This window comes from Rhinatrema bivittatum, chromosome 8 (assembly GCF_901001135.1).
Source record: "Rhinatrema bivittatum chromosome 8, aRhiBiv1.1, whole genome shotgun sequence".
In the NCBI taxonomy this organism is placed as follows: Eukaryota; Metazoa; Chordata; class Amphibia; order Gymnophiona; family Rhinatrematidae; genus Rhinatrema; species Rhinatrema bivittatum.
The window spans coordinates 129,171,984-129,195,638 of NC_042622.1; positions in this window are offsets into that span (position 1 = coordinate 129,171,984).

Here is a 23,655-nt window from a genome sequence, read left to right on the forward strand (position 1 = left end):
TCCTTCTTCCCCTTCCAGCCTCTTGTTTTATCCTCAGGCGGCGTGAGACAGGGAGAGCGTGCCCTGAGCACTGGATGTGACTCACTCTGACTGTTAGGCAGCAATGGAGGAGCTCTGGCAGCCACGTACAGTAGTAGTAAGGTTAACTAACCTAGCCAGCTGCCCTCACCGTGCTGACTTCTCCCTTCTTCTGTACTTATATACAGAGGAAGCTGGTCCCTTTATTTTAAAATTTGGAAGAGACTTAAGTGACTTTTAGTACTTCCGTGACTCTCTTTTTGGCCATATGAGTCCTTTCCATGTCCGTACTGCCTGTTCTGTGGAAAATGGTGTGTCTTACAACAGTTTTGTTAATGTGAGTGAGCCTCGGGCAATGGGCTGAGAAGCAGGGAAGCCAGAGTTCAAATCCTGCTTCTCCTGACACTCTTTGTAACCGAGGGCAAATCACCTTCTCTCTCATTGTCTCAGGTACCCAGTTAGGGCCTGATTTTAAAGAGCATTTACATGCATAAACTGGGTTTTACTCAAGTAAATGGGCTTTTGAAAATTGCTCCAGTATATGCCATTGAATTGTCCATAGGATTTACTCGTTAAGTTCACTTTCCTTGAGTGGATGGCTTTTGAAAATTGCCACGATAGTATACTACATTTCCACTCATAACTCCTTTGAAAGTTACCTCCTTTGATTTTAAGCTTTTTTGGGCAGGGACCTATAGTAGCTGAATACATATCCTTGCTGTACAGTTCTGTGTACATTCAGTATTATAATTAAAATTGAGAAGGGAGGGCAGGGCGGACATGTTTTGAGAGCATTGGCAGCTGGAGCCTTTGTAAAGCTCTTGTATATGAAAACAGGACCTGAGCTAGGGACGTGTCTGCTTGCCTTGCTGTCGCATGCCTCCCTGCAGATTTGCACGGCCACTCTTGGCTGACAGGGAAGCAGCTTGGCTTGCCATGCTCCATCTGTCAGCTTTTGCAGTTGCAGTGACACGCAGCCGTCTGTCTGAAGCTGGTTTCCATCGCTTGGCATGTGGTGAAATCCCAAAAGGCTGCTCGCTGTGCCGCAGTTGTATTTAAAGAACTGCTAATGCGGCCAGTCCAGGCGCAGTTAACAGCATTTTGTGTAAAATGAAACAAATGACTTCAGAGATCAAAGCATTAAGAAGATGAAACTTCCAGGAATAGACATTTTAACAAACTTCTAATTAATAACAAACAGATCTTTATGTTCCTAGAGGACCCTTGGCATTCCTTGCTACCCTGCAGCTCTTGCAGGCAATATTAATAATGGTATTAAACACCTATGGAGATGTTCCATGAACATGCTGTTGATAATAAACAGAATTAAATTACATTTGTTCCTACAAAGTTCTGCTTGCTATTTAAAACATCACGTCCTGTGGCAATACACCAGGGTCAGAATGTTAAATCTCAAAGTAATGCCAGTATTATTAGTTGTAATCAGTATTACTTGATGGTACTGCAAGGTACAATGAAGCTTATGGTACAGACACAGCAATAGAATTAAACTCATGGGGTGAAAATACTACTGCAGAAAGCAGCGAGGGTTGGGGATCATCAGGTAGGTCTTGCACTTCAGAGACACTTTTTTTTTTTTTTATTAAGCCACCTACAGCAGTAATCCCAGATATTCAGTCTTTAAAATAAAGGACAAGATACGAAAGGGACTAGCATTGCAAGTCTCTCTCTAACAATCTACTGAGTCATGGTGACCAAAAATTGAGTAACCCCTACTGGCGACTCTAGGATAATTCTGATATTTCGAAGTCCGAGAAATGAAATACTGATCTACGGTGTGTCACCCCATGACATGACAAACACTGCTAAAGATAATTGCTACCTTGCATAACTCTAATAAGCCCTGTTCAGTAAAGCAGGCTGGTTGCTTTCAAAGGGCTCTTCTTTTCTGTCTGTTTTGTAAGGCAAAGGGACTTAACCAGGTGTTATAGTTTCCAGAAATGTCTTTTCCTGCCTGTCATCCACCAGATGCTCACAATACAAAGAGGCACATGTCATTCCCACCTGCTTTCTACGCTGCTTCTACATTGACTCGTGAAGGAATAATCTTATTGTTAGTCCAATAAACAGGTTACTTACACTTATTTGTAGACCTTTATTTTGACAATATACAACCAAGACAGTTATCAAGGGTCTCCTAAAATGTGAAGAGAAATTACTTCCTCATTTCTTCAGGATTCTTTTTCGGGCCTCTTTTATTCAGACCTGGGCATATCAACAGCTGTTCTGTATACAAAAGGCTTCTTACTCAGATTTTAATACGGTTTCATTTTAAGGACAACTGCAAGAAACAAGAGCTAGATCATTAATAGAAGGACTAGGGGGCACTCCACGAAGTTAGCAAGAGTCACATTTAAGACTAATCGGAGAAAATTCCTTTTCAATCAATGCATAATTAAGCTCTGGAATTTGTCGCCAGAAGATGTGGTAAGTGCAGTTAGTGTAGCTGGGTTTTAAAAAGGTTTCCTGTACATACCAGATCAGTCCAGACCAGTGAGTTATGCACTCCCACCAGCACCAGTCAGAGAGCAAAGCTTCAAGGCACTGGTATCCCAAGGGTGCCACCTGCAGCTCATCAGTATTTCTCTGACTCCAGCAGATGATGGTCGTGTAAACCTGCAGCTCTGTGTGAGACGGATTTTTCTTGCTCCCTAAGGTGCTAGGTTCAGTGTCTGGGCCATCCCTCAGGTAGAGCTGGGCGAACAGGGGGTTGGTTACCCCTGGTGGTGCTAGCCCGTGTGGTTACGGGTCCCCTGATAGCCAGGGGACTGGCTCCCTCAGTGACCCAAAGGCTCCTCCTCAGTGTCTGCGGTACAGGGAAGTAGCCCCTTTGGGGATTTTTTCTATTATTCTTAGCTTAGTCTTTATTTTTTTCTGTTACTAGAAGTTAAAGTTTTTGTGTTAAAAAAAAAAAGAAAGAAAACAGCTCCAAGTTCCTTTTTCACCGTGGCTCCCAGGGTAACAAGCAGACCCCTGAAGAGGAGGGGAGAGAACCTCAGAGGACATTTTTAGGCTCCCTGCCTCATTTTTACTGCCAGCTCCGGAGCTATTTTTACCGTGGTGGCCATTTTGTTTTTTCTTTTTTGACCTCCCACACGGCTCCCCAGCGTTCCTGGGGCCGATTTTCGCGGCGTTTTTGGTGGGAGTCACCAGGGCTGGGTGGCAGCACCTGTTTTTGTTACGTGCCCCGTCCACATTCGGCCGCGCACGGGCCTGCTCACCTCACTAGCTCCTCTGCAGGTCATGGGTTGGCCTCCCCAGCGGCAGCCGCGAGCTCCTCCAGGCCTCAGCGTCCCGCGGCGGCGGTCGCCGGGCCTTCCACTGCGCAGCCTCACGCCGGAGTTCGACGTCCTCAGTGGCGTTGGCCACGCCCCTAAGTGCGCACGCAGACCACCTGGCCTCTTGTAGGGCCAGGGGCGGGTCCTAGCTCCATGGTGCGCCCTGATTGATGGAATGATATAAGGAAGTCCCTGCCTGAACTTCCTTGCCTTGGCAATCGGGTTGGCACTGTATGTGTACTAGTTTCCCTCAGCATTCATAGTCTTCTTCCAGTCTTGTTCCAGCGTCCTTATGTTCATGCGTCTGTCTGTTCGTCTCCCCAGGTAGTACCCTCGGATTGTCTCTCTGGTACTGACCTCGGCCTGCTCCATTGACCATTCTGCTCGCTGTCTGGATCTTGACCTCTGCCTGCCTTGTGACTTCGTCTGACCTCTGGAACCTGACCCCTGCTTCGTTGACTACTCTCGGACTGCCTCCTGGTATCTGACCTCTGCTTAGGCTGACACTCCTCGGACTGATCCTCGGAACCTGACGCCGGCTGCCATTGACCACATCTCTTGATTCTGACTTTGTCCCTTGCCTTGTCATCGCCTACGCTGTACTGGCCTTCCCTGATTCTCCAGGCCTACAGCCTAGTGACCGACCGCGCTCCCTTGCTGCTTGTGGGCACGCCTCTCTACTACCTCTCCGGGAGACCCTGCGAGGCCCACCTATGTCCAAGCGGCCCGGGTCCCTACGGGCTCCACCCGGGGGGACCGCGGGCCTCCAGTGGTGAAGCTCTTCCTAGCCTCTGTCTCCTTCCGTGCTCTGCCCCCTGGGGGCAGGTGCTTCTTGGTCCCTACCAGGGAGTGGTTCCACACTGCTCCAGGACAAGGGTCCACCTCCAAGCGCAACAGTTTTCTTCCGGGGGGGGAGTTATAAGCCCATTTTTGCAGGAGGAACATCGCAGAAACTCCTCTAATGGAACCCTGTAAGGCTTGCGGGGTATGTCAGCTTATTTAGACCCCCTGTCACTGTGCACAGACTGTGCACTGGGTGGGGAAGGGGCCGCAGATAAGAGGACCAAACCTAAAAAGTCTGCACGCAGGTCAGACTCGGCGGTTGTGTCTAATGGAAGGAGCCCAACCCCCACTGCGTGCCTTGTGGAAAAGGTCTCCCAGAATGACCCTCCCCCGCTGTCCCCCACTGCGCGGACACCTCAAAACCTGGCTCTTCCGGAAAGCATTCACACCAGATAAATAATTCCCCCACAACCCCCTTCCCACCATATGACATTCCCCTCAACCCCGCCCCCACCCGCCCCCCCAGCCCTGCCAGTTCCCCCCTGCCACTGTACATAGTTAATTTAACTTCAAACTCATTCTGTAAAATGTTAAGCATTTTATATTGGTAATTCTATCTTGTATAACTGTTATTTGCACTTAGCTAGATATCCAATTAAGCTGTTATACTGTATCAGGTCATGATAAGGCTAGGCTTAGACTTCTTGTTATATGTGATATAGCAAATCGAATGTCGGTATTGAAAAATAAATAAATAAATACATAAATAAATCTGTCCAATTAATATAGCATTATAATTCTCATCACATCCTTAGAGATCCCCTGTATTTATCCCATGCTTTCTTGAATTCAGGTACTGTTTATTGTCCCCATCACTTTTACTGGAAGGCTGTTCCACACATCCACCACCCTTTCTGTAAAGAAATATTTCCTGAGTATATCCCCACCGGATGCCCACACTTTCCTCACATTTGCTGTGGTCTGTGTATGACAGTGTCCAACATACTCCGGGGATGCAGTCCGGACATTCACCAGGCTACTGAAAGTTCAGTCCCTTTTACCCACTTGGTATGTATAGAGTCTGATTACACCTGGCCGCTTTGCTAGGCCCAAGCCTTACATCAACGTTTCAGGCTCTCTTAGCATTTTACCAGTCCACTCAGTAAAAAGAACAGGCTCAAGGTCCTTGCAAGGCTTGAGCCCTATGTGGGGTATGCTGCCTACCTCCCATGCGGTGGCTTTGCACAGTCTCAGACACAGCAGTTGCTTAAATTCTTCCAGTGTTCTGTTAGTTTAGCAATCCTGCAGTGTCCCCACCCCCACACTACAGAAAATGAGGCTTGATAACTCCATCTAATTAGGTACTGGTTTCTCCTTTGATATCACTTTTCAGTGGCCTACCTCTCTGTAGCTTAGCCCAGTTCTGCCTCCACTTGCTTCTTGAGCTTCTTTCCTGCTGCTTCCTCTTGGTGGTCGCACTAAGGGAAGAAACCACACTTCCTCCCTGCCTTTATCTACTCCACCTGGGTTCAGGTGGGAGGGACCTTGGCCCTCCCATCTCCCTAAGGCCCCACTCCCAGAACTCCCTTCCAAGTGCCAGTCCCCGTCCTTGGCAGGGTTTGTAGTTCCTCTGGCTTTTATCTTGCTTGTTCTGGGGGTCCTTTCATCACCAGGCACCTCTGGCTTCTCTTTTGATGCCCTGTACTATCCCTATCACAATAACATTCTATAATTAGCACAGTAAAGCTAAAATTACATTTTGGAAATTTTTCCACCTGGGAGAGAGAGAGAGAACTTAATTAGCTAATTATGCTTAATTAACTTTTAGATAGCAGCTTTAAATACATAAAGTGTGGTCTGTAAGCAGCCAGCAGTAATAGCGTTTAGAAACCCCCCAAGGACCTGGAGTTATTGAACCTGATGCCAGCAGAGGGCTGACCCATGGCAGGGTTAATGGCACCCCCTACAAACCTCTAAAACACTATGAAGCAGCAGACTTACTTTTGCTTTTAATGAAAACATTTCTTTTTAAATACATAACATCAGAAAATCAAGTTAGTGGTGATGTTTCTGCCCAGTCTTGGACGCTGCTTGGGATTCATTCTATGTAAAACAGATTTTGCTGACATTTTCTCATGATTGTCCTACCTAGAGTGAAAACTTTTGTTAATTGCAATCAGTCTCTACTAGTTTCAGACAGGGGCCAGTGTCTTCAGTCTGTGTTAGTATCACAGGGAAAGTATTTTTTTAACCTGTGCTAATGTTAAAAAAAAAGTACATTTCAGACTGTTCCATCCAAAAGGATGACAACCTGGACAAAAGAATCATTTTTATGTAAACACCTGGCTCAAACGGTTATACAAAAAGACAGTTGCAATACTGGGGTTCTTGATGGGGGGACAACACATCTGAGCCCTCTGGTGACTGCAGAAACTTTGTTTGCACTCCCTTTCACACACACAGGATACCATGTGTGTGGTTCCCAAAGGATCTTTCTCCATCAGCAAATTCAAGCAGGGCTGAATTTGCCATAACTTGTAGGTGACGTCATCTAGTTCAATAAAGTTTTACTGCTGAGCATGTGCAGGAGTTCCCGCACACGCACTGCCTTGTGAGCCTCTCAGTCTTTTTTTTTTCTGAGCTTCCACATGGATGTGCACCCTCTCTCTTATTTTTTTGTCTCTGCCTTTATGGCTTATCTTCATTGTTTTTGTTTTTTTGCCTCACTGACTCAGGAGGCCCTCAAACAGCACTTTTTAGTGCTAAAAAATTTTAAAAAAAGGAAAAGTAAACATAAAGGGGCAGATTTTTAAAATTATGTGCGGGGGGGGTACATTTGTGCGCGCTACCCGGCGCGCACAAATGTACACCCGATATTATAACATGCGCGCGCAAGGGGGTGCACACGCGTGCACCCCCTTGCGCACGCCAAGCCCTAGGGGAGGCCCTATGGCTTTCCCCATTCCCTCCGAAATCGGAGCGGCCTTGGAGGGAACTTTTTTTTGTTCCCCCCCCCCACCTTTCCCTCCCTTCCCCTATCTAACCCACCCCCCAGCCCTACCTAAATCCCCCCCCCACCACCTTATTTTGTTGAGTTACGCCTGCCTTTGGCAGGTGTAACTTGCGCGCACCGGCTGTCTGCCGACGTGACAGGCCCCGACACAGGCCACTGTGTTGGGGCACTCGGCCACGCTCCCGGACTGCCGCCACGCCCCAGACACGCCCCTGGGCCGCGTCCCCGCCCACAGCCCACCCATTTTTGCAAGCCCCGGGACATACGCGAGTCCCGGGGCTTGCGTGCACCGCCGAGCCTATGCAAATAGGCTCGGCGCTTACAGCGGGGTTTTTAAGTGTTACACGTGTAACTCTTTTAAAATCCACCCCAAAGAGCAGGACTAGTGCTAGCTTTTTGTTACCCTGTGCCAACAATTACTGTGCCAATCCCCCACCCCACCCCCTCCATCCAATTCATTCAGTCTCTGTCCCGGGCCCACAAAAAAAGTTATATATACACTAAAATTAATTACTTATCTTGCCTAGCTTTTAATCAAGGCATACACACACACACACACACACACTAGAAGTTAATTCATCCCACAATTTCACCTCTCTCCAGCAATACTTATCAATATTCTTCAGCCACCAGCCAAATCTTTTTCTCCTCTCAATACTCCCTCAGGATTGAGAGTTACTGAGCTCTTCACCTTCAATATATCTTGTACTTCAAAGGCAAATCCTTTTGATGATACACAATTAGTTTGCCAGAGTGACCCTCTACTGTTGATCCTGTGTAACAACTTGACATCTGAAATCAATCACACTTGTCTAACATCTTTTCAAAGCAAGGTACCTACCTTTCTCTGGCTTTTATTTCTCAATCAAGACACACACAGACACTAAAAGAAATTACTTACCGCCCTAGTTTTTTTTTTAATCAAGTCACATACGCAGACACTAAAAGAAATTACCTACCTCCCTAGGCTTTTTTTAAATCAAGGCACACACACACACACACACACACACACACACACACATTAAAATAAATTACCTCAGGGGGAGTGGAGTCAAGATGGCGACCTAAGCAGACGCGTTGAAAACTGCTCTGGCGCTTTTTTCCTTTTTGAATTGATTTTCCTAAGATAAATGCCTCCAAAGCGCAAAGGGAGGCTAAGGACTTACCCTTCTGTTTCAGCGATACCAACAGGGCAGAAGACAATCTCTGAATGCATCGCTAAATCGGAAGGAATTGAGCTGAGAGGTCCGGCTGTCGGGTCACAGAGGGGAGAATGTGACCTGACCTCGGAAGAGGTTTCCCTCAGCCCGCTGGACGACTGACTCCCACCGGCTGCGCGAGCCACCTCGACGCCATGACTACCCAAGAGTCCCGAAGTGGAAGCTCCCGTGTTGCAGTCTGAAGGGGCGACATCGATGAGAGGACTAGAGCAGACCTCCATAGAATATGGAGAGAGTTCCCTTGGTGAGAGTGAGCTGGGAAGAAGAGAAGAAGAATGGCAGAGTCCAGGAGGTGGAAATTTCGGGCAGGAACCTCTTCCCTACACCGAGGGTGAGATAACCTTAGAAAAGCCAGAAGTAGTCACTTTAGACTGCTTGTGGAAATTGTCATCGGCAATGGCAAAGTCGATAGCTAAATGTTCGGTTAAGATTAATACTGTTTCCTGCCAGCTGGATTCATTGAATAAGAACTTTAATGGTTATAAGTTGGAAGTGACTGAGAAATTCCTGAGTTTGGAAAATGATATAAAATATGTCAAAGAAGTTCAGGCAACAATAATTCAGGACTGTGGAGCAGCAAAAACAAAAATCGAAAATATAGAAAATAGGCTGAGGCATCTTAATTTGAGGGTAATAAACTTTCCTAGGATTGTTGGAGAAATTCTCAGAATCACAGTAAAGCAGTATTTTCAAGAGATTTTAGAGATTTCCCCTGATAAAACTCCATCCCTTGAAAAGGTTTATTTCTTGCCAACAAGGAGAAATCAGCAAATTCAACCAGCTCCCAATGTATTAGAAAATCTAACAGATTTCCTGGAATCTTCTGCGTATGAGATTGTGGATAAAGCAACATTATTACTATCGTTCTACAACGAAAATGATATGGGAGAAATAATGTGTGCCTATTTCAAAAAAATTAATGTTTTGTCTATGGGATCTCGCATTATGATCTTCCCGGACTTAACAAAAGAGAGACAACAAAAAAGAAAGAACTTTTTAGCTTTGAAGCAGGAAGCTTTAACAGTGGGTGCCTCCTTCATACTTAGGTTCCCATGTAAATGTGTCCTAAAGTATGGGAGAGATAACTATATATTTTTCCATCCTGATCAGCTAAAAAGCTTTGTGGATGCCAAGAAGGTATTACAGCATGTGGGTGGCAGTTAAAAGAAGTCCTATAAAAAAAAACCAGATGTTTAGATCACCTATTACTTAAGATATTTGGTTTTTTTCCTATTTGTTTGTCTCCCTTGGTTATACAGATACACCCCCCCCCCCCTCTAGTACCTGTGGTCTAATGGGTGTAAATTGCTTGAAAATGTATTGTGAAAACAGTACATTTTTGTTGTAATATTTCTTTTGATGTAAACACCACTTTTCACTAATAAAGTTAATACTTTGTATATTATGAAAAAAAAATAATAAAGAGTAAATACAAATAAATAAATAAATTGCCTACCTTCCTAGTCTTTTTTTAAATTAAGGCACACACACACAGACACTAAACGCAATTACCTACCACCCCTAGTCTTTTCCTTTTTTTTTTTTTTTTAAATCAGGCACACACACACACACACACATATAAATATATATATATATATCTGTTGCAGCGTCTGGCCGCAACCGGCCAGTCCCTCCTACCTCCGGTATTCCTCTGATGCGGCGGCCCTCTCCGCGGTGGGCTGTGGGCACTGGACCGTGCGGCTTGAGCAACATCTCCCTCCCAGCCAGCGTTGGGGCCTTCCTTGACACGTGCGGGAGGCCCCGCCTCTTAAAGGGGCCGCGGCGGAAGATTCAAGCCGGCCCCAGAAGATGACGTCTACTACAGAGGGGTATTTAAACCCCACAGCCGCTCTCTCTCATTGCTTTCGCAACAGAATCCCTCTGTTGCTCTCGGGCTGTTCTGCTTCGTGCCTTTTTTGCTGCATTCCTGTGCCTCCATGTTGTTGGTGACGCCGCCAGGAGGGCAGAGTCAGCAATCTCTGTATTAGCCTCTTGCAAGGAGTTAGCAATCTGTTGACGCTCACCCCACCTGGAGGGCAGAGTTAGCAATCTGATAAAGATCAGCTCCCCAAAGGTGAGGAGATAGCAGTCTGTTATAGATCTGCTCCCCCAGAGGGGAGGAGTTAGTAATCTGTAATGACTCTGGATGCTGGATTTGAAGAAGGAGTTAACAATCTTTAGCGATCCCCTGCCAGGGGGTGAAGTAGCACACTGTTACGGTTCTTGCTAAGGAGTAGCAATCTGTTAGTGCTCTGCTCTTCCAGAGGGAAGGAGTAGCAACTGTTATGCTTGTTCCTGTAGAAAGATGAACCAGCAACCTGTATGATCCCCACGGGGAGATAGCTATGTGATATGGATCAGCTTCCGCAGAGAGAGGAGTAATGGTCTGCTGTGGGTTGGCTCCCACAGAGTGGCAGATGATAATACCGCTCTTGTTAGTGTAGGAATACCACTTAGTAGAATAGTGAATCCCTGGGCCGATGGCAGATGACAGTGCCCTCAAGTGGAGATCCTGAGAGGGACCATCGGCTAGGCTGGAGTATTGAGTCAAACACAGATAGTTCTTTATTAGACTGGAAGTAGAACCACCAGAGGTGGCAGTAGTGAGTTGATATGCCCGGCAGGGCTGAAGTCCCTCAGATACTGGAACAACGATCTCTGAGTTGCTGAGCTGTAAGGAGAGACTATAGGTAGTGAGTAGACAGGGTAGGCGGGGCATAACCAGTAGTAGATGATACACTCACAATTGTAGATCTCTGTAGTGTCTTCTATATGCAACAGAGAGTCTTCAGTAGTCAGGAACAGGAGCTGCAGGCGAATACTGGTTTCTGTAAGCAGTCTGAAATAGAACTCATAATAACTGTGTATGGAATGGCTTCTGGATAGAAGAGAGGTTAGAAGAGATATAGGAACGTAGGCCCTCGTGGAGCAAGTACCGGTTCCTGTCTGTTAATCTGTAATAACAATCCATAAGATATAGGTATGCAATATCTTCTGAGGAAGAAGAGAGTATGAGAAAGGAATTAGGAACATAGGCCCTCGTGGAGCGAGTACCGATTCCTATCTGCAATCTGCAATGGTAACTTACGATCTCCATACCTGCGATAACGTCTTAGACTGAAGGGAGCCTTAGCGATTAGGAACAATGGCCCTCGTGGAGCGAGTACCAGTTCCTGTCTGTAATAGGACTCACTGTGTTCACGTCTGCGATCGCCTCCAGGCAATAGGAGTCTTCTGAGTCTTCGGGAACGTAGGCCCCTGAGGAGCGAGTACCGGATCCCATCCAACAATCTGAAATCAAGTATAAAGAGAGCGGAGCCCCTGAGAAGCAGGTACTCCTGGATAGTTTGAAAAGACAGAGCAGTGGAGAATGGTTTCCCCTTTCTGACTCGGATTGTTGTTGCAAGTAGCGTGGACTGCCGAAGCAAGTCCAGAGGAGTTCCTTGTTGCAAGTAGAGTGGACTGCCGAAGCAAGTCCAGAGGAGTTCCTTGCTAACTCGTTTGAGTTTAGCAAACAAAGACCTTTTAAAGTGAAAATGGATGACGTCACTACGGGGGAACGCCCCCGAGGTTCGCGCCCTTGCTGGTACAAAGTCTGGAGCGCGCGCGCCCTTACGTCATCAGGAACATGGCGGATCTGTAGCATCAAGCCAGCCCAGTGACACCGGGACCAAGAGGCAGGGGGAAGCCACGGCTGCATCTGTCCATCAGAGCCGAAGGGAGTCGCCACAAAGGTAGAGAGGGTGGACCGAGGGCGAGAATAGGCACGAACGCATCACTCCGTGTTCCTGTGCCTCCGTGTTCCTGTGCCTCAGTGTTCCTTGTCTCCAAAGTTCCTGCCTCCATCCCTGGACCCATTCCTCGGCTTGATCTCCTGGTTTGACCTCGGCTTGTCTCTTCATCTTCGCTTGTCTGCTGCCCGTCCTGACCTGTGGCCTGTATCTTCGTTCTGCATCTTCGCTGCCTGCCCCGCATCTTTTGCCTGGACTTCGTTTCACCTCTTCGTTGCCTGCCCCGGATCTTCTGCCAGGACTTCGTTTCGCCTCTTCACTGCCTGCCCCGGATCTTCTGCCTGGACTCCATTCCGCCTCTTCGTGAAGATCGGTTCCTATCTCGCTGGGTGAACGCTCTGAGTACCCGCTCCTCGGGGGCTCTCCCGCGTTCATAGGCTATCCGCTCCTTGGAGGGCCATCCTGCCTGATTCCCTGGAACCACTCCTCGTGAGTCCTCCTCTTTGCCTACACCACCTCCCGGAGACGAGTTCCATTGAGGGTTGCCCTCGGCGGTCATCACCTCTCGCTCCGGCTCAAGGGTCCACATCCTCATCATATATATATATATATATATATATATACTAAAATAAATTAGTTATCTTTCCTAGCTTTTAATCAAGACACACACACACTAGAAGTTAATTTATTCCACAATCTCACCTCTCCAAAAACTTTAAGTCCCAATATTACCCAGCAAGCAATACTTATCAATCCTCTTTCGTGACACTCAAACAATTACAATCCTACCTATGGAAAATTAACACTGCAAATATTATACCAGGTCCTAAAATACCAATTAGGAAAACAGAACAAGCCAGGCTGCTATAGATTCCTACACAGAAATTATACCCTAGGAGAATATCTCACCTCGATCGCACATGCAGAACACAAACATACCATATCAGAATACAGTGATCATAAAGTATAAATATAAATGTGCCAACAAAAACTGAATTAGAAACCGCAACAAGCCAGACTCTGTATGCAGTGCAACAATGTAAAAACAGAAATACCATTATTCTTCATAAAACATCAAACAACAAAATCATGAAATATAAAACAGTCATAATAGTAAACCATATTAATAACGAAAATAAATATTTCAAAACAGCTGATGAATAAAATATCCAATAATTAAAAACTCATCTAAATTGTTTTTTAAATTTCCCAAATACCAGTAAAATAGTTCAAAACATAAGACACATCAAATAAAACCCAATAATTAAAACTAATAAAGATTAAAAATATCTCCAGCTCTCAAAACCTGGGAACTTTTGATTTCCAGTTACTTTGAGGTCATTGTGGATTAGTGAGTGTGAGAGTGTGAGACAGCATACAAACTTTCTTCTCGCTCTCTCATATATATATACATACCCACTTTCATTCTCTCATACGTACTCATGCTCACACACACATTTTGTCTCGCTCACACACTGTTACGATTCCTCCTGTAGTTGGAGCTACGGGAGGCCTCTCACCTTTCTCTGACGGCCGCTCCGAAGCCGGGGTCTCACCTGATCTGGTTGCCCAGGTTTTGCACCATGGCCTGGGAGGTCTTCGATGTCCTCGGGGCCTGCCTGAGGCCTGCTTGAGTCTTCACCTGGACTTCCTGGTTTGGGCCACGCCCTTCCCCCTAGGGTCGGCCCGCAGCTCTTCTCTCCAGTTATAGGGCCAGCCAGGTGTGGCCCATCTGACTTCCTCCCAGGGAGTTGCTAGTTCCTGTCCTATAAAAGGACTTCCTCTGCACTCAGTCCTTGCTTCGGCAGTGGCGCTAGTCTACCTAGGCTGTGGCTCCCTTGGACTCCCTGATGTTCCTGCTTGCGCCTGATGTTCCAGTCCTGATGTTCCTGCTTGCTCCTGATGTTCCAGTCCTGATGCTCCAGGATGTGGGACCCATGCCTCCGAGAGTTCCTACTTCTGTTCCGAGTTCCTAGATTCTTGCTTCTGATTCCTAGTTCCAACTCTGGAGGACTCGAGGGGTTTCCACTACCCTGTGCTGAGTGACTTCCCGAGTTTCTCCCGCTCTTCTCGTGGTCTGCGACCAGCCTCCTGGCTGTGTAAGGTGCGAAGGAGACAGTGTGGTCCACGACCGTCCATTGGGGGCCGCCCGTTGGCAATGGATTAGTAGGGCGCCTGAGGGTCCTGCTCATCCCTTTTGTTCCTGTCATCATCCTGGACTCCTCTGTGCTTTGCTCCAAATTCCAAGGCCTTGCTTTCTCCGCTTCAGTCCTGTGCCAACCTGACCTCTGTCTGGCCTGCCGCCTCTGCTGCTCCCTGCGGCAGGTCCGAAAGGGCTGGGAACGGTCGGAGGACTGTTCAGAGACCACCATAATAGTGTGGTCTCTTGGGGCGTGTAGATCGGCGGAGTGGCCGGGACTTGGACCATCTTCACCACTGCAAGGGCACACCTCACTTCTCTTACACCTAGAGAGCCTTGGTATGCCAAGCCTCGAGTGCTTGCTCAAGACTGACGCTAGCCATAACACACACTCTGTCTCTGCCACACACTCAGTCTGCTTCTCTCACACATACATACACACACACATACAAGCTCACTCTCTCATATACGCTAATACACATGCTCCCTCTCTCACACTCTCAACCCTTTCTCACACCTCTCTCACATGTGCTCACATGCACATGCTCCCTCTCTCCCACACACACATGCTCTGTCTTGCTTACACACAAATGCTCCCTCTCTCATATACGTCTGCTATCTCACACAAATTTGCATTCCCTTTCTCTAATACATGCTTATACACACACACATACAGACAGACACACACACATGTGCTCCCTCTCACACACACACACTCTGACACACATGTTTTCAAGATTCCCTTTCACACACATTCTAATATACACGTTCACACACTGTCTTTCATACATACACAAACACAGTCCCTCTTTCACACACACTAATATAAACAAATACACACATGCGCATGTGCTTTCTCTCGCACGCACACATGTACATGGGCTTCACTCTGTCTTTTATTTCATTTATTAAAACTTCATAACCCGCCTGTAAAGCATATTAGCCTGGCAGTGATACAGTAAAAATACATCCATAAAATCCAAAATAAGTTACAAAATCCAAATTCTCTAAAACTAAACCTACAATCAGTTGGATCAACAAACATTTACACAGAACCAAGAATAATGACAGATTGATTCTAACATAAATAAAAATTATAAATTCACAATCAGCAAAGACAAAACAGACAATAACTGATAATGCTACCTTTAGTCTTTCATTTTATTACATTTCTTCTTCTACTGGCTCCCCTGGCAGTCCTTGGCTGCCTTTTCACTTAGGCCTCAATTGGGTCAGGATCTGCAAGGGGCCTTCACTCCATTTTGACCACTGGCAGGATGGGAGCTGCCAGGCAGCCTGTGGCCTCTTTTTTGTTTTGGCCACTAACTAGATGGGGTCTACCAGGTGTCCTGCAGCTTCCTCTCCACTTCAGCTGCTGGTGGGATGGGATCCATTGGGATGCTGTCAGCATCTACTCCGTTTTGGCCATTAGTGGCCTTAGGATGCTGCCTCCACTCTGAATCACTCTCTATGCAAGTGCGCTGACCTTTAAAGGAGATGTCCAGTTCCAAGAAGGCCATACAGTGGCTTCAAAGACTGCATCTGTGCTGCAGGATGCCTATTACTGATGGCCATGTCATTTGCTTGAACTGCCTTTGTCCAGACCATAACTCCGCTACAATTGTAGCTGGACTTCACCAAGAACCCAGTGGAACTGGGCGTGGAAAATGGTGAAACTCTGAAGGTCAGTGGAGAGGCATGCCAGTCTTCTTTTTGGAGTGTAACCTCCTCAAGCTCTCTTCATGCTTAATTGAGCAGAGGCTCTTCAAGCAAGACTCCCCCACTTACAGTGCCAGATTCTGAATCCAGCATAGCTTTGCGGTCAAGCAAGTCACAGATGCACCAGGTGCTAGAGATGGTATGTGCCTTGATGTATGCCCATGCTTTATCCTTTCTTGAGAATTGTTGGCGCCAAAGAAGAAAAAATATTTGTTGGCACCATTGGCACACCTACACCATCGAAGCATCAACTCCCAGCACTATGCATGCAGAAGCCCACAACTCTGTCGACACATGATGCATTAATGTCGTCAGTGCACAGATCCTCAATCCTGTCGATGCATGACTTTCCAGCACTATCAACTCATAAATCTTTAGCACCATAGAAACACAACTCCTTAGCACCATCAACAGATAGACCTTCAGTGCTGTCGGCACATGAGTCCATGATGCTAGTGGTGTATTCAGTGCTATCAATGTAAAATCTGCACAATTGGGGTTGATAATGCCTGTAGTAACTCCAATGCTGGTAGGGCCTGGAGGAAATTGTGCAGGTACCTTCATCTTTCCTGGCTCAAAAGGTGCCTTTATCAACATTTCACCTCTTCTCTCCAGACCCTAGGGTCCCATCACTGTTGTCTCCTCAGAGCACGCATTTAGGGACTCTCCCACTTCATCTGGAGACATTAGATTCTATCTGTTCCATCTTACCCTTACTCTCCATGTGACTCCTAATTCAGGTAGCTCAGAAGGCAACTTTTCCTGGAGTCTGATGCATGCTTCTCAAGATGATCCTATTCTGGTCTCAGAAGAAGATGTCTCTTCCAACTCCAGCCCAGAGGACCCAACAGTCCTTGGATCATAAGAACATGAGAACATGCCATACTGGGTCAGACCAAGGGTCCATCAAGCCCAGCATCCTGTTTCCAACAGTGGCCAATCCAGGCCATAAGAACCTGGCAAGTACCCAAAAACTAAGTCTATTCCATGTTACCGTTGCTAGTAATAGCAGTGGCTATTTTCTAAGTCAACTTAATTAATAGCAGGTAATGGACTTCTCCTCCAAGAACTTATCCAATCCTTTTTTAAACACAGCTATACTAACTGCACTAACCACATCCTCTGGCAACTTGTGAAGACTTTACCTCACCCTCCTGTCCAGAATGGGAGATCTATTCCCATAAGAGGGGGACCCTCTGTAGAGGAGTCCAGCTAGCATTTAGAGGATAAAGCACAGGGCATGTTGGGGTCTGACCTCCCTCAGGAGTTTTCTCTTTTGAGATGACCTAAGTCCCACCCTGATCACCATTTTCATTATCAGGGTTGTGGGTTAGCATTCTTCCTTTGTTCAGTTCAGAGGAAAGGTCTATGAGGATCCCCCTCAGACTCATTACATGATCCTTTGGAACATTCATCCCCACCATAAGACCTTTCCTACTTCAGATTTCTGGAAAAATCAGGGAAGGCCATTGGCGTTAATGTCCAGGGGGATAAGGATCCACACACAAATATCTTCAGGTTGCTTTGGATTCTCAAAACCCCTTTTGAGCCAGGAGCAGTGTCAGTGCATCAAATTATTTGGGACTCGTAAAAAAAAAAAAAATGTGGGACAGTCCAGTCTCTTGCCTCCTGCTCCACCCCCCATCCCCAGTAGCCAGAAAGCTGGATCTCAAGTATGGAGTACAACAGGCTCCTAGTATTGGCATAGACCATCTACCCCATCAGTCAATGGTGATGAAATCAGCACTGAAGTGAGATAAAAAGTCCCGGATCTTCTCCAACGCACTCCTAGGTAAGAACCCAGACTACTGGACAACTATTGGATAAAAGTCTTTCCAGAGTTTCATATTGAATGCCCGCATTGCAGCCCATATACTTTATATGGTTCAGTATTTATATAACTGCATTGACAAGCTGTCATGGAATCCTTGGATTGGGAACAAGAGGGTTATCTCCCGGCTTTCTTGGATGCAGAAGAATGTTAGAGGCATCTTATCTGGTCAATATATGAGTCTTTCAGTATGGCAGCCAGATCATCTGTAATGGCCACCGGGGCCCACCAAATGGTCTGGTTAAAAGCAAGCAGTCTACAAGAAGATATCCATATCAAATTGGTCAACATCCCATGCTCCAGGGATACTCTTTGGGGACAAAGTTAGAGAAACCATTGCCCAAATTAAGGAGCAGCATGCTGTTATCTAGTCCCTGTCAGGGGGCACCAAGCAACCTTCCACCTCCAGATGTTCATACTTCTCTTATAAGCTCCCTTTTTTTCAAGAAGTGACAGTAACTTTGGGCAGGAAGTTTTGCACAGCTTATTCATCCAGTAATCTACTCCGTATGGGAGAGCCAGGTTGCTTATTCAGTAATGGGTGAATTTTTAAAGCCCTACACGCACCAAAGCTGGGAGATATATGCATATATTGGCCCAGTACACGCCAAGCGGATTTTAAGAGGTGCCTGGGTACCCGCTTATCTCCCAGTAAGCGAGTAAAATTTATTTTTCAGAAAAGGGGCTGGGAATGTTAAGATATAATGACTAAAGTTAATCTGCCAGTGCTCTCAGAACAGCAGAATGAGTGTCTAAGAGCTCCAGTCTCGCTGGAGGAGATGGACAGGGAAGTTTAACTCCTTCCGGTCAGCAAACACCTAGGTCCAGATGGGTTCCTGCTTGACTTCTGTAAGTCATTCTTTTCGGACCTTGCTCTTCCCCTGGCTAGCGTGTTTGAGTATCTGAAGGCAGATCCTTCTTGCCCACACAGGATGACTGATGCTACTATAGTTCTCATTCACAAGAAAGGCAGGGAAGAGGAGGACCCAGGGTTGTGTAGACCCATATCATTACTAAACGTGGATATTAAATTCTTGGCAAAGGTACTGCAGTTGAGGCTGGAGGGGCTCATTCCTTACTGGTGCAGGAGGGTCAGACAGGATTTGTAAAAGGGTGCTTATCTACTGCAAACACAAGAAGGGCCTTTCATATTTCTTTGGCCAGCAAACACAAGATTCCAGGGCTTTGGTTGCACTGGATGCCAAGAAGGCCTTCGACAAGGTGTATTGGTCCTTTATGTTCGAGGTGCTTAATAAATTTAACGTGGACCTAGGATTTGTGGGATGGATTAAGGCTTTGTATACATACCCAATGGCCAGAGTCTAGACCGATGGCTCCCTATCTAAAGCCTTTCCCATCTGACAGGGGATGAAGCAAGGATGCTCCCTCTCCCCGCTACTGTTTGATTTGTCTATTGAAGTGTTGGGTCAAGTTATTAGATCAGAGCAGGAGATCAAAGGATTTGGGGTTAACAGAAGGAATCATAAGATTTCTCTTTACGCAGACAATGTGCTGTAATACCTCACTGAATTAAAAAAAAAAATCGGTGCCTAGAGTCTTGGAAACTTTGAAAGGGTTCAGTAAAGTTTTGGGTTACAAAGTTAACTACCAAAAATCTGAGCTGTATCTGGTTGGGGGGGGGGGGGACAGCGCACTCTCTGCCACAGTATATGCGTCAGTTTCAGGTGGCTGAAGACGGCTTGAAATATCTGAGCATTTTCCTGCCTAGTAAATGGTCTGACATATACAAGACAAATTATGTGCCAGCCTATACCAGGCTGCTTGAGGATCTACAAAATTGGACAGGGCTGATGATCACATGGGCAGGGAGAATTGGGGTTCTGAAGATGAATATTTTGCCTAGGCTTATGTATCTTTTCCAACATATCCCCATAGGGTTGCCCGCAAAATTCTTTTCCAACTTAACTAGTCATATCTCACGATTCATCTGGCAGGGATGGAATCCCAGAATGAAATGAAGAACCTTATGGAGAACGAAGAATGGGCAGAATAGCACTGCTGGATCTCCAGAGGAACTATAGAGCTGCTCGCTTGGCATATATTAGAGGATGGCTGAGCTGGGATTTTTTGCAACCCTGGCTCTCCTTAGAGGCCGGGGGGTCGGGAGGGATAGATCTGGCACTTCTGCCATTTATTCACCCCACTTCTCTGCAGGCTAGGTTGGCCACTAGATTGTGCCTAATCATAGCGCACACTATTCAGGTTTGGAGGAGAACGTGAAAAAGTTTAGAGATCCCAGAGGGAACTCGGTCTTTGATAGTGGTGTTGAGGGATAATCCATACATATCGATTGCCACCTTTCATAGTGTCACAAAAGACTGGTGGAAAGCTTTTTTGTGCTTCCTGGGCCAGTTATGGGATGAGGAAGGGTGGATCTCTTTTGAGGATTTACAGGAGTTCAAACTGCAGGATTGGACATAGGAGGTTTTCGATAGCATTAAGGAGCACATCAGTAGGACTAAAGGAGTGAGATGTACAAGGAATGGAGGAGGTGCTTATGTTAAAGGAATCAGGGAGGAAGATCATTTCCCTACTTTATAAAGCCCACGTCTCAATGTTGGAGGAGAAGGACCCGATGGGTGGATTGATGGACAAGTGGAATTGTGATCTGAGGCTCCGATTGGGGGAGAGAGATTTGGACAAAATTTGGAAAAAGGTTCACAAAATTTCCATATGCAGTTGCAGAACAGAACCTGTGTGCAAGCTGATTAGGAGAACCTATAGATACCCCTTGTATTTTGTGAAGTTCTCTCCCTCTTCCTCCCCTATGCGTTGGAGGAGGTGTGGAAAAGTAGGATCATACATGCATGTATGGTGGGTTTGTCTGCTGGGAGGAGCTTCTGGAGGAAGGTGGGACAGAGGATTGTGGACATTTTGGGATGTCACATAAACTTTAAACCTGTTACTTGTTTGCTTGGGCTATGGGTTGATGTGTCTATCGCAGGGGTGCAGCGTACACTCTGTGACAATACATGTGGCTAGCTTTACCATAGCTACACATTGGCAATCGGAGCCGCGTATGTCACACTGGCACAAACAGGTCCATGAAATAGCAGTGGTAGAGAAATTGACATACTCTCTTTGAAAGAAATCTTTTTTGTATGACAGAATATGAGGGCCCTACCAGAAATTTGTCAGATTTAGGAATTCAAGCCATTAAGGATTGGGGGCAGTAGTGCTCAAGCAAAAGAAGATAGGGGAACATGTAAAACTGCTTTCATTAAGATCAAAGCTGTTCCTGCAGAATGGTTGTAACGTAGTACTCAGTACATTGTTGTTGTTGGATTAATATATTTGTCCTCCCTAAATTCAAAATTAAAAAAAAAAACCCAACAACTAAGTCTGGAGCAGAGCAGTACTGGGCAAGTTAGAAGAAACTTGAGGAATGCAGCAAGCCAGTTAGTAAATTAGAAAGATAAAAATAAACAGAATGACAGAGGCATGGCACAACAGCACTCCTCTCCTCTTTCTACATTTTACTATATTCTTCACAGTCCTATGCAGTCCAGAGAATTGTAAACAGCTCATGCCACCTTCTCCCTGTAATGCCAGCTGTAACTAATTACATTCACTAGTCACTGTCACAAAAATGTATTTCATTAAACGTACGAGTGATCCAAAAGGCATGCCAACTGCATGCTGTTATTTTTAGTTCTGTGGGCACCCACTGAGAGTGAGAAATGTCTCTTCAATGTGATTTTGATCATAATATAAATACAAATTTGAAAATATGGGCTTGATATTATCCATAAAATAAACAACTGAAAACTAGAGTTGATTCATAGCCCATAAGAGTTTAATATACCACTTGACTACTCATTTGTCTTTCGGATGGATTATTATTTTAAGAAAGAAGAAATCATGAGAAAATCTGTGTTTTTCTGTGTGGCAAAGATGCTAAAAGTAATCAGAGCTTTTTTGTGTTTTTAGTTTTACAGATGCGAGTTAGAGCTCAGAGTACTGAACTATGAGTCCAGAGGGCACAAGGAGTGGGTGCTTAAGTCTCCCCTTCTACCAGTGACCATGTATAACCTCTAGCAATTCACTTTATCTCCTTTTGGTGTAGTTTCCTCCTGCCTCCCTCCTCCTGTATGCACTGTTGCAAATGCTCTTCCGATGCACTGGATTGTAAGCATACTGAGATCCAGGTCAGATGAAAGACATAGTAGTACATTTCTTCATCTTTCTGCCTTAGATACCCTAATCTAGATACTGGGTGAAATTTGTTCCCAGGCAAGAGGGATATTTCACTTCAATACCCTTCAGGTGTATATAAGCTGGGACCCACAAAAACACTGCTCACACAGTAGCACCATTCTTTTTCACTCACTCTGCTGATTTCAATGGAAATATAATTAGAGAATAGAGGGAGTCTTGAAATATAGGATCCAAAACCCTCGTGGAAAAAGCTGATTTAGCTTTTCACTGCCTCAGTTTCACTAGGCGATGCCTGGGAAACATTCTTATGCTTCTCCTGCCAACAAGCAAACTCCTCATCCCTCCAGAGCAGGGCTTCCCAAACCTGTCCTGAATTCCCCACAGATAGTTGGGTTTTCAAGATATCCACTATGAATATGCATGAGATCTCCAAGACAAATTTGGGAAGCCTGGCCTTTGAAGTTCCCCTAGCCAGTCTGGTTTTCAGGAGATCCATACAGGTGCATTTTAAAAGCCCTGCTCGCGTAAATCCGCCCGGATTTACGCGAGCAGGGCCTTGCGCGCCTATTTTCCATAGGCCGCCGGCGCACGCAGAACCCCGGGACGCGCGTAGGTCCCGGGGTTTTTGGAAGGGGCGTGTCGGGGGCGGGGCCGAATGATGCAGCGTTTTGGGGGTGGGGCGCGGCATTTCGAGGGCGGGACCAGGGGCGTGGCGCCGGCCCAGGGGCATGGTCCAGGCCTTCGGACCAGCCCCCGGGTCGGAGCACGGTGCGCCAGCAGTCTGCTGGCGCGCGTAGATTTACGTCTGCTTCTCGCAGGCATACGAGAATGTGAGCCACATAGGAGGTACTGGGAACCTCTACTTAGTAACATAGTATTGACAGCAGAAGACCCCCAAATGGTCCATCCAATCTGCCCAGCAAGCTTCTTATGGTAGTATCTGCCACTCTATGCAGGTTACCCCCAAGCATTATATTAAGGGTAGTAATATTTATTTATTTATTTATTTATGAATTATCCGGAAGGCTGCTCACCCTGGTCCATCCAATCTGCCCAGCAAGCTTCTTATGGTAGTATCTGCCACTCTATGCAGGTTACCCCCAAGCATTATATTAAGGGTAGTAATATTTATTTATTTATTTATTTATGAATTATCCGGAAGGCTGCTCACCCTGGTCCATCCAATCTGCCCAGCAAGCTTCTTATGGTAGTATCTGCCACTCTATGCAGGTTACCCCCAAGCATTATATTAAGGGTAGTAATATTTATTTATTTATGAATTATCCGGAAGGCTGCTCACCCTGTAAAAATATTTCTAGCAGTAATTTGTTGAGAGTTTGACAGTTGCTTGATGAGTTGTTTCTCCAGGTTAAACTTCCCTGTTTATTGTAATTCCAACTAAAGTTATATGTAAACCAACGCGATATGATTTTTCATGAGCATCGGTGTATAAAACCTCTTAATTAAATAAATAAATAAATAAATAAATATTACTACCCTTAATATAATGCTTGGGGGTAACCTGCATAGAGTGGCAGATACTACCATAAGAAGCTTGCTGGGCAGATTGGATGGACCATTTGGGGGTCTTCTGCTGTCAATACTATGTTACTAAGTAGAGGTTCCCAGTACCTCCTATATGGCTCACATTAATAATGCACTCTGGAACAGGGGTTCTTAACGCTATAGATGGTACCCTAGCTGATGTAGAGGGGATTTGTA